Here is a 12270-nt window from a genome sequence, read left to right as displayed (position 1 = left end):
GGTCATGTAATGAAGAGCTGTAGGTTTTCATCAAAGGTGATATGGTTGCTTTAAACAAAAGTGACATAAAATTATTCTATGCTAATAGAAGGAAATTTTGAAACTTTTTTTTTTTTTTTTTTTTTTTGCTTCTAACAAAGCGGTAAGTCATTCCCTGAAGGCTGCAAATTAGTATCACTGAATAAGGTTTAAAATAATTCAAATTTCCTGGGTTTTATACAACTTTTCTGTCTTTCCTTTCTGAGACCTTGCTCAGCTACCTGTTCTAGCATATCGATATGGCTTGGGTCTGTGTCCCCACCCAAACCTCATGTTGAATTATAATCGCCAGTGTTGGAAGAGGGGTCTTGTGGGAGGTGATTGGATAATGGAGGCAGATGTTCTTATGAGATCTGGTCATTTATAAAAATGTATAGCACCTCCTCCTTTGCTTTCTCTTCCTCCTTCTCTGGCCATGGAAGACGTGCCTTTTCCCCATGATTGTAAGTTTCCTGAGGCCTCCCCAGTCATGCTTCCTGAATAACCTGTGGAACTGTGAGACAATTAAGCCTCTTTTCTTCATAAATTACCCCGTCTCAGGTAGTTCTTTATAGCAATACGAGAATGGACTAGGACACATATCATATGATATTGTTTCTAGTTCTAAAAGTTTTTTATTCTCTTCTATGATGTTTTTGTATATCTGAGTTAGTATCTTTAAAAATTAATTTCTCCATTTTGCTTAGATTACCTCAATTCTGTCAGCAAAAGCTGGCATTGGCACTGCTGCAAAACACGAACGTTCTTGGCATAATTCCTTACAACTGCCTCCCTAAGTAGTATCTCTCATATTTCATGATTTGGCTGAAAACCCAATATGGTTAGGAAGAAGATGTGCATAAGTGAAGCATAATTATATTGATTCATGTTCAGCTGATAAAGATTTATTTGTCCTCAAGGCATAATAATGGCCAAGATTTGCCCATGATCAATAACTCTTGAACCAATAAATCTTGGTATTGGCAACAAAAGCCAGTATGTACTTAAACTTTTTTCAAAGTGTTGCTATTATATGCTGATGGTATAAAACATGGGAGCACATCAAACACAGTCTCTAGAGCTTTATGTTGACACTAAATTTGTATTCTCCAACAGTTAATATTCTAGATTTCAATGACATAGGAGAAACTGACTGATCAAGGAGAAAGTTAACACCAAGGATTGATAGTTAATAACATATTTTAGAAGAGCAAATACCATTAGTGTATGTGGAAGCACTTTGTTAATATCCAAACCATTAAAGTAATGTAAAGTAGAATAGAGTTTGTCTACAGATTTAAGCTCTGCATAACATACCTGAAAAACAAAAACAACTTTTTGTAAAAGAGCAGGAATAGAAGCAAGATAGGAGAAGAAATGAGGCAAAAATATACAGATAAGCAAGAAAGGGAAGGAACAGTGGCTTAACATTGTAGTGGAAACCAGCCTGTGCCAGCAGTTGTCGTCCAGGCTGCAGTGCTGTGTCGCGGTCTCAGCTGACCGCCACCCCAACTTTCAGTGCTCAGGCAATCCTCCCACCTCAGCCTCCCAAGTAGCTGGGAGTACGGGCATGTGCCAGCATACCCAGCTAATTTTTGCATTTTTTTTTTTTGTAGAGATGGGGTGTCATCATGTTTCCCAGGCTGGTCTCATACTCCCGAGCTTAAGCAATCTGCCTACCTTGACCTCCCAAAGTGTTGGGATTACAGGCTTGAGCCACCATACCTTGCCTTGATGTCCATTGTTACTTTAATTTTTACAACAATTCTGTTAGGTACGAGCCAAAACACAGGTTCCCACATAACTGAGGCTGGGGCTAAGGAACTGTTCTAGAGTTTTAAGTAGCAGAGGTAGAATTTGAATCCAGGTCTATCTGACTCCAAAGACCATGATATTTCTAGGATTCTAGAAACAAAAAGCCCAATAGTAACATTTACAGGGTCATTTAGGATTTGTGAAAGGTATAGTAAGGCATTTTCTCAGGTTGGCTAATAGACCTATGCTGTTCTTCCCTTTTCACTCCAGCATTATTTTTCCTGCTATACTAATATGCCTCAGACTACTAGACAACAAATGTTGGTGGCTGACAATCATAAAAAGGCAGATGGATACTCTAATGCAGTTTGTTGCTTGGTAGAGTAAAAATATTTTGGGAGATGAAAGGATGCTGGAATGTCTTTGAGCTTCAGGAAGACACGGTCCTTTCCATCAGTGAGGCACACTGGACCTGCAACCAAAGATCCCCTCATGAGTTCATGTTCAGTTCTATGACATATGAACTTGGGCAAATTCCTTCTAAACCTTCTTGAGCCTCAGTAGCATCACCTGACTGATAGCAAAGAAATCACTCTGCTTGTCCAGTAGACATCATGGGGGTGTGGGGAGGATCCAATTTTAGCATGTGCAGGTACAGTGTTTTTGTGCATGAAGCTTAGAAAATGTGGGCAAGACCAATGTCCCAAAGATGGACTGAAGTGTTACAAGGAGCTTCTATTTTCTGATCTATACAAATAATTCTAACATCTTTAATTAAACATCACTTTTTAGATGGAAACTTGGCCAACATAATAATATACAAACATATATATCCAAACAATATACAAACATATATTGCAAAACCACAGACAATACTGAAGTAAAAAGCAAAAGTCTCTCTACCTTCTTTTTACAAATTCCACCCTCATTCCCAGAGGCAACCACTGTTATCAGTCTGATATTTTCCATCCTATGCATTTATAAGAATGCACATATATTTCTATACATGTATATATAAATATATACAAACATATAATTTTGTGGAAGATTTTTTGTAATATGAAAATATGTTTCAATATTTGTTCTTTTCTTTCTTGTTAAATACATATTTGTCTTGCTCAAGTTCAATAATTCTATTGTTGATCTAAAGATTTGCAACTTTCAGCACGTGTCAAGATTTCTTTCCTTATCTAGGTTTAAAAGACTATACTTTTTGCAGTATCGAACCAATCATTTTCTCCAATTTTCTGCTAATTTTTAGAAAACAACGGAGCAAACCATGCAATTATTTCGATTTCTTGGTGCAAACAAATACTTCTCTGCAGACAAAGAGAAAAACGCGACTGAAGCAGAACCATCAGCTACCAGGCAGCACTAATATGAAATTGTTTAAAATATTGTTCATCAGCGACATCTAACTCTAGCAGATAAAGACTGTTTGAGGATATGTGAATAATGCACAAAAGTTCAAGTTGTTTTAAATTCAACCTTATAAAGCCTGAGTTTACACATGAAAGTAATTTAGTCTTGTTTGATAAAGTCACTTTTTCAAAAAGTACGAATTTTCCCACATTCACTGTGTGTGTGTGTGTGTGTGTGAGAGAGAGAGAGGTTTTGTCATCTGCCAGAAAATCTTTTGTCTTTCATGCATTTAACGAACAGGTCTTATTTTACAACGAGTTACAACTTCTCTCAGTCTCCATGCACTACAGATTATTCTTCTTAAAGCAACTGTGCATTTACTCTTAGAAAAGACAATAGAGTTGAGAATGAATTTTATTTTTCAAAGTCACAAGACACTGAAGATCACCCAGCTAACAATTGAATTTAGTCCTACTAACCCTGAGCAATACCATCTAGTAAAAGGCACTGTCTTGATGGATCATTTATGGAAAACTAAAGTAATTACCATCATTCTAATATTTCTATTTAAATGCATGAAAAACTGATTAGCTGAAGGCAGCCCTATATATAGTAGAAATGGCATCTTCTTAATATTTATGCTAATGTAAAAGACATTTTACACAAAGGTTAGAGGTGACATATGGGTGAGAAATGATCTTAACATTCACAGTTATTTACTTACAATAATGCACGACAGGAATATTACTCCTTGGGAGAAGTTTAACAGGCAAAGAAGAGTGGGTGTGGAGATACTAATCAATATTAAAATACATAGACACTTATGGACACAAATGTATCTATTTATAAGATACAGTCATATAGAATGACCAATGACCAACAGAGAAATGGAGCATCCACACCTCCAAGCTCTAGTTTTACAAGTACATTTCAGTTCACTTTCAGCCGAGGTAGTCACATTTTTTTCTTTTTTAGTGCAAAGAGAATTTGGATAGAAATTAGAAAAGGTTTAATGATCTAGTTGACTTTGAGTATTCTCTACCTCATATGTAAAGAAACTAAAACATGTCAAAATGATGCCATTTTGAATTGCAGTTACTATCTTGAGCAAGAAATGAAGGACTTGGCTTATGAATTCAATTTGGTTTTTACACTGTCATTTCCACATGGCTAGCCCACAGACCGAATACTGTTTTCTGCCAGCTTTCTAAGCACGCTCCAAGGTGAGACTCCCCAGAAATGGTGCATAACAATGAGCACATCACGGAAGCAGTGCATGAAGAACAAATAAAACATGAAATTACACACGAACTCGAGAATCACATAAGCTGGCTAAGAGTGGGTTACTGCCAATAACGGATTTCAAATAAGCCTCTGATTTAATGACAACCGCAAGCCAGCGCCTGATTGAGGGCAATCAAATTCTTCTCTTTTTATCTGCTTCTAACTCACTTTTTATATGAAAAGAAAAACAGTGTTATTACAACAGCAGCAATAGAAGGCTACACAAAAATCTGAAAATAGAAAGGCCATTTCCACAAGCAATTATAACACAATGCACATCCACACTTAAAGTATGTTCAAGTGAACAAGTAACCAATAGCAACTTCTCACTCAGCGCCTCAGTAGACACTCTCTGGAAAGAGTATTTGCTTTTCACTGAAGCATTTTAATTGTGATTGTCCACAGTGCAACTGTGACTCAAAAAGGCATGAATTATTTCAGATTTAAAAACTGGATAACCAACCAGATGAGTCAACCAGGGGAAATGAGGCTGCGCTGAAAATGACCGGAGGGTCCTAAGACAGAGACATCTTTTTTCAGTTTACAATAGAGAACCTGCCGCTCACTCTGATTGATCACTTCCTAATCATACCTCTGAATCCCAGCCCCCAGGACACACTGGCGGAACCTTTATTTAATTTTTTGCATCTGAGCGTATTCCATTTATCATTTCATTATCCGTTATTTAGTACTGTGTTCTTTGTTTTCATGAATAATTGTTTTGGGGGTGCTTTTAGTCTTTTTAGGGAGGTTCTGGTATGATAGATTCTTGTGGAATTAATATTGTATTAAAATGGGAAGAGAAGTTATTGATGAGAGTTTCTCTAGTTTTTCGATGAAAGACTATTTGCTGAGAGGGAGTTGCGACAAAACTTTTTCTTTCACAGGGATTTGGATGTATGCACCCTGTACCATACTGTAGAAACTGTAGGTATTCGTGTTTTTGAAAATCCTTAGAGTCAGATAAATATGAGCTGTCCATGGAGAAAATGAAACTATACTGTTGAAGTGTGTGTGTGTGCGTGTGTGTGTGCGTGTGCATGTGCGTGTGCGCGTGCGTGTGTATGCGTTTTATGGGACTGGATGCCAGAGGTAGGCTTCAGAGGACTGATCCATGCTGATCGATTTCCAACTTGCCTGGAAAGAGCCAGCTCAGTCGAGTCTGCTTCATAACTGGGAGAGAAAATCAAAGTAGAGAAATGCACCCATCTTTTGTGTATTTCAGTTCTCACAAGGAAAGGGAACAAAACGGCCTTGTTCCTTTGGATCCATAAAATCTCCCTGAAGTCAGACCCAAGTTGCTGGACTAACTCCAGGGGCAGTGGCTTTTGTCATTTGACCATGCCCTTCTCCTGCCAGCCCTTGGAGTCTCCCAACCCCTCCCCCAGCGTGAGACTCCTGCTTCAAGGTAAAAATACTTATTTTCAAGTGAAACATCAAGAACTTGGTTTCCTTGGTAACTCGGGCAGGGAAAGAGAATTTAAAATGATCAGAAATATTCATTCTGACCAGCTAGATCCATTCTCCTCCTTACTCCTAAGGCTTTATCTGCAAGACAAGGCAGGGTCTCAAGCCTCTCCAAGTCGCTATACATTTAAAGTTAAATGAAAAGTGAAGTCTGCCACTAAGTTTAGCTCTCCTGCTGAAATCCTTGGGAGATTATTACTTCCTTCTGGCTATATCAGCCCCCCTTTTCCCATACCTATCAGACGGCTTTGAAGTTTTACTTCATTTGAAATATTGTACAGTAAGTGCACACAGTGTGCTAATGGGTTGCATGGATTAATGGAGCAAATAGTTGCTTAAATTTAATTTAAAAGTAGTTCAGATAAAGACCTAGAGAATTAGTACTGGGGTTAAGGATGGAACCTACTGAGCTATGCCTGGCTGGAGGGGAAAATACAGAGAGGAGGGGCTGCTTCTCCCTTCTCCCTCTGCCTCCAACAGGAGAGGGTTTTGTTTAGCACCTTTGTGCAGACAAAGGGGATCCTGGTTTAAGGATGAATATGTATGAGTTATTTTTAGATGAATCAGGTGTCACCCTAATATGCCCTGCTGCAACAGGTGTGTGGAGACAGACACGGCTACCTCCCTACTCTCTATTCTATGTTGTAAAGTAGTTATCAGCTGCTGCTTACACAATGAATACACTTTTATTACACTTGATGAAAAGCACTTTGTCAAAGCTATACCATGAGTCTAGGGAAAAGTGTCAGAGCCTTTGCTACACACAGATTTATCTATTGACTGTCCTTTACTTAGCCCTGTCAACGGGTTTCATGACTCAACTGCACCTCATTACCCTTTTTACAACACTCCGCAAATTCTTATTCATAATCAGACATCTCATCCAATTCTAGGTCGCAAAAATCACTTACGCAGTCTTAATGAATACAGCATCCTTGGGATTTACACTTAGTAAAACTAAAGTAAAATATTCACAAAAAGAAAAGACAGCCAACATAACATTCCAATCCACAACGCAAGTCTACAAAATCATAGCTGAGATGACGCAGCCCTGCTTAGACTTCTCAACGCTTTTCCTGTTAAGAAACTGGAATCTAAACTCTAAAAAAAGGATGGGATTTATGCATGAACAATGACACATGCTAAAGAGAAAGCAGAATTATAAGAAAACTTGATATTTGTCCCTTTATATGACATGGTTTGGCTGTGTTCTCACCCCAATCTCACCTTGAATTGTAGCTCCTATAATTCCCTCATGTTGTGGGAGGGACCTGGTGGGAGATAGCAGAATCATGGGGACAGTCTCCCCCATACTGTTCTTGTGGTAGTGAATAAGTCTCATGAGATCTGGTGGTTTTATAATGGGAAACTCCTTTCCCTTGGCTCTTTTCTCTCCTGTCTGGTGGCATGTAAGATGTGCCTTTCACCTTCTGCCATGATTATGAGGCCTCTCCAGCCATGTGGAATAGAGTCCATTAAACTCTTTTCCTTTATAAATTACCACGTCTTGGGTATGTCTTCATCTGCAGCATGAAGACAGACTAATACATCGTATTTATGTATACAAAGGAAGGAGGAGGATATACTAGTAATTAATTTTCATAAGAAATGAGATGAAACTGTAGAATGATAAGCTCTTTCCTCTGTTCTTAGAGAACCCATTGTTGCTTTGCCACCACTCACAGGGTGAAGCAACACAAGAGCTTGCAGAATAGTTAGAGAGGTAAGCCTGTGAACAGCCACGGGCTAGAGAAGGGAAGAACATACTCCCCCTGCACTCTCTTTTCATCTAGATGAACTGGAGGCTTTATTTGGTTTGCTTCTGGAAATCCCATATCTAGAGCAGTGCCTGTCACATAGTAGGTACTCCCTAAATGTTTGAGTGGAGTCATGAGTGACAGAATAACAAATTTAATTGAATACATGTCATCAACTTGTGTTCTATAAAACACATTCTATAAGACATCCATTTCAACCAGACAATTCTCTTATAGAGAACTGGATGATTCCCTATGGCAGCAAGAACCACAGGATAACCTATAACCTCTATTTTATTTGATTAAGGAAAACTACAACTATTAAAGAAAAAGAAAACAAATTGAGACCCTGTTCATTTTGATTTTCTGCTATTTCTGTGGCTTACTAATAAGCCAATCAATAAAGTGAAAGAAATCCCTGCAGTCATTAGCAAACCTCTTTGGCTAATTTACCATTTTATTTTTTAAAAAGGCAATTACAGATTTTAAAACATGTTCAGTCTTCCATACAATTCACCTTTACAGTACTGACAATCTACATGGTGAATGCAAGTAGATGAGGCTGTATTTCAAGTGGAGTTAGTGGAATTTTTTAAATTAAAATTTTATTTTCAGGTAATTGTAGATTCACAGATGTATGAAATAATACAGATAAATCTTGCATATCCTTTACCCAGTTCTTCCCAGTGGTAACGTCTTACAATAATACATATACCACAGCATCACAACCCAGATGTTGCCATTGATAAAGTCAACATACAGAACTTTTTGTCACCACAAGGATCCCTCATGTGGCCCTTTTACAGCTACACCTACTTCCCTCCCATCCCCACCCCACCTTAACCTCTGGAAATCACTAATATATTCTCCATTTCTGTAATTTTGTCATTCTAATAATGTTACAGAAATAGAGTTGTAAGTAGGTAACCTTCTAGGATTGACATTTCTTTTTCACTCAGTATAATTCTTCGGAGATTCCTCTATGTTGTTTGTATCAATAGCTTGTTTATTTTTATTTCTAAGAAATACTTCATGGTATGGATGTACCACAATTTGTCTAACCATTCATCTGTTGATGGACATCTGGGTTGCTTTTAATTTTTGGTTATTATGAATGAAGTTGTCATAATCATTTATGTACAAATGTATGTGAATGAGTGTTTTCACTTCTCTAGAATAAATGCCCAGGAGGGCAATTACTGGATGGAATAGTAGTTGTAGGTATAAATTTAAGACACTGCCAAACTGTTTTCCAAAGTGACTGTGCCATTGTGTGCATTTCCACCTGCGGTTTATGAGAGATTCAGTTTCTCTGCATCCTTGCCAGCATTTGCTGTTTTCTCTGATGGGCATGTAGTGATATCTCGACGTGGCTTTAGTTTGCATTTCCCTAACGATGTTGAACCTTTTTATGTGCTTATTCATCTTTGGTGAAATATCTTTTCATGTCTTTGTCTATTTTCTAATTTAATTGTCAGTTTTTTAATATTTAGTTTTAAGAGTTCTTATATAGTCTAAGTACTAATTATTTGTTGGATATGTGGTTTGTAAATATTTTATCTTTTCATCTTAACAGATTTTTGTTACAGGAAAAAAGTTTTTGATTTTGATGAAGTCCAGTTTGTCAATTTTTCTTTTATTGGATTATATTATTGCTGTCAAAACTAAGGACTCTTTGCCTAGCTCTATATGCCAAAGATCTTCTGGTTTTTAAAAATACAGTTTTTCATTTTACATTGAAGTTCATGATGCATTTTGAGTTAACTTTTTGTAAGGTGTGAGACCTAAGTCTAGGTTCATTTTGTTGCCTATAGATGTTGAATTGCTTCAGCACCATCTGTTGGAAAGAATATACTTCTATTGAATTGCTTTTGCACCTTTGTCAAAAGTCAACTGGGCATTTTTGTGTAAGTTTCTTTCTGGATTTTCTGTTCCGATCCATTGGTCAGTGTAAGCAGACATTGTTGCCTTTTTCCTGTTTTCAGAGGGAAAATATTGTCTTTCACCATGATGTATAATTTTAGCTGTAGGTTTTTTTGTAGGCACTCTATCAAGTTGAGGAGATTCCTCTCTATTCATAGTTTTCCTGAGAGATTTTTAAAAAAATCAAGAACGGGTATTGAATTTTGTCAAATGCCTTTTCTGTATCAATTGTAGTTTTTGTTTTCATGTAATTTTTCTTCTTTAGCCCATTACAATATGGTGGATTGTACTGAACCGGCCTCATATCTCTGGAATAAACTCTACTTGTTCATAGAGTAGAATTACTTTTATATAGCTAAATTCTATTTGTTAATATTTTGTTAAGGATTTTTGCATCTATATTCATGAAAAATATTGGTCTGTAGTTTTCTTTTTTGTAATATCTTAGTCTGGTTTTGGTACAAGGGTAATATTAGTAGCTTCATGGAATAAATGGACATTTTCTCATTTTTCTTCCTCTTACAATTTCTGGAAGATGTGTAGAATTTATGTGAATTCCTTAAATGTTGGATATAATTCTCCAGTAAAACCACCTATAACTGCAGAGTTGGTTTTTCTTTTCTCTTCTGGAGCTCTAAAATAATGGACTCAATTTTCTTAATAGTTTTTCTTAATGGGGCTATTCAAATGATCTATTTCTTTTCCTTCCTACCTTCCTTCCTTCCTTCCATCCCTCCCTCCCTCCCTCCCTCCTTCTTCCTTCCTTCCTTCCTTCCTTCCTTCCTTCCTTCCTTCCTTCCTTCCTTCCTTCCTTCCTTCCTTCCTTCCTTCCTTCCTTCCTTCTTTCCTTCCTTCCTTCTCTCTTTCTCTCTCTCTTTCTTTCTTGAGATGGAGTTTCACTCTGTTGCACAGGCTGGAGTGCAATGGCGCAATCTTGGCTCACTGCAAGCTCCACCTCCCAGGTTCAAGCAATTCTCCCTGCCTCAGCCTCCTAAGTAGCTGGGACTACAGGCGCCTGCCACCACACCCAGTTAATTTTTGTATTTTTAGTAGAGACGGGATTTCGTCATGTTGGCCAGGCTGGTCTCAAACTCCTGACCTCAGGTGATCCATCCGCCTCAGCCTCCCAAAGTACTGGGATTACAGGCATGACCCACTGCACCCAGCCCAAATAATCTATTTCATATTGAGTAAATTGTGGGACATTGTGTTTTTAAGCAGTTGGACATATAAATCACAAAATTTATATGTGCAGAGTTTTTCCTACAGTATTTCCTTTTTATCCTTTTGTTGTTCGCAAAGTGTTACGGGTTAAATTTTACTCCCCAAAATTCATGTTTAAGTCCTACTCCCAGTGCCTCAGAATGTGACCCTATTTGGACACAGGGCCCTTACAAAGGCAATCAAGTCAAAGTGAGGTCATTAGGATAGGCCCTATTCCAGTATGACTAATGTCTTTATAAAAGAGGGAAATTTGAATACAGAAAGATGCATAGATGGAAGACAATATGAAGAGACATAGTAAGAAAATGACCATTTATAAGCCAAGGAGAAAGGAATGGAACAGATTCTCCCCTCACAGCCCTCAGAGGGAACCAACCCTGCTGACACCTTGATTTTGGATTTCCAGCCTCCATAACTGTGAGACAATACATTTCTGTGATTACTGACATAAAGTCTATAGTACTTTGTTATGGCAGCCCTAGGAAGTTAACATACAGGATCTGGTGATATCCACAGTTTCACTCCTGATATGGGTCATTTGTGTCTTTTCTCTTTGTCAGTCTTCATCAATTTTATCTTTTCAAAGAATTACATCTTTATTTTATTTCTCTACTAATTTTCTGCTTTCGGTGATCTTATTTCCTTCCTTCTGCTTGCTTTGAGTTTCTTTTGCTCTTCTTTTCCTAGGTTCTTGAGGTGGGAGCTAAGAATATATATACATGAGGAGACTTCAAAAAGTTTGTGGAAAAATGAAATGAATAGATTTAACAAATATATTAATTTTAACAGATAAAAATAAAAACATTAACTTTCTCAACACAAGCTTCATCAAGTTCAAGACAATTTTGTAAGCAATGACACCAACATTAAGCTCATCCCTAAATAACTGAGAGTCCTGGGAATTTAACCATGTCAGTGTAGTCTTTTGACATTATTAATTGAAGAAAAATGAGTGCCCTTTAAAGGTTTTTTAAGATTAGGAAATGAAAAGGAGTAAGGAGGAGCCAAATCAGGACTGTAAAGTGGATGCCTAATGATTCCCATGGAAACTCTTGCAAAATTACCCTTGTTTGATGAGAAGAATGAAAAGAAGCACCGTTGTGGAGAAAGGCTCTCCGGCAAAGCTTTCCCAGGTGTTTTCCTGCCAAAGCTTTAGCTAACTTTCTCAAAATACTCTCATAATAATCAGATGTTATTGTTCTTTGGCCTTGCAGAAAGTTAACAAACAAAATGCCTCAAGCATCCCAAAAAACTGATGCCATGACCTTTGCTCTTGACCAGTCCATTTTGCTTTGACTTGCCCCCTTCCACCTCTTGGTAGCCATTGCTTTGATTGTGCTTTGTCTTAAGGATCATATTGGTAAAGTTATCTTTCATCTTTTGTTACAATTCTTCTAAGAAATACTCCGGGATCTTGATCGCATTTGTTTAAATTTTCCATTGAAAGCTCTCCTCTTGTCTGCAGCTGAGCTGGGTGCAA

This window comes from Chlorocebus sabaeus, chromosome 13, assembly GCF_047675955.1.
Source record: "Chlorocebus sabaeus isolate Y175 chromosome 13, mChlSab1.0.hap1, whole genome shotgun sequence".
Classification (NCBI taxonomy): domain Eukaryota; kingdom Metazoa; phylum Chordata; class Mammalia; order Primates; family Cercopithecidae; genus Chlorocebus; species Chlorocebus sabaeus.
This window is presented reverse-complemented; position numbering follows the sequence as displayed.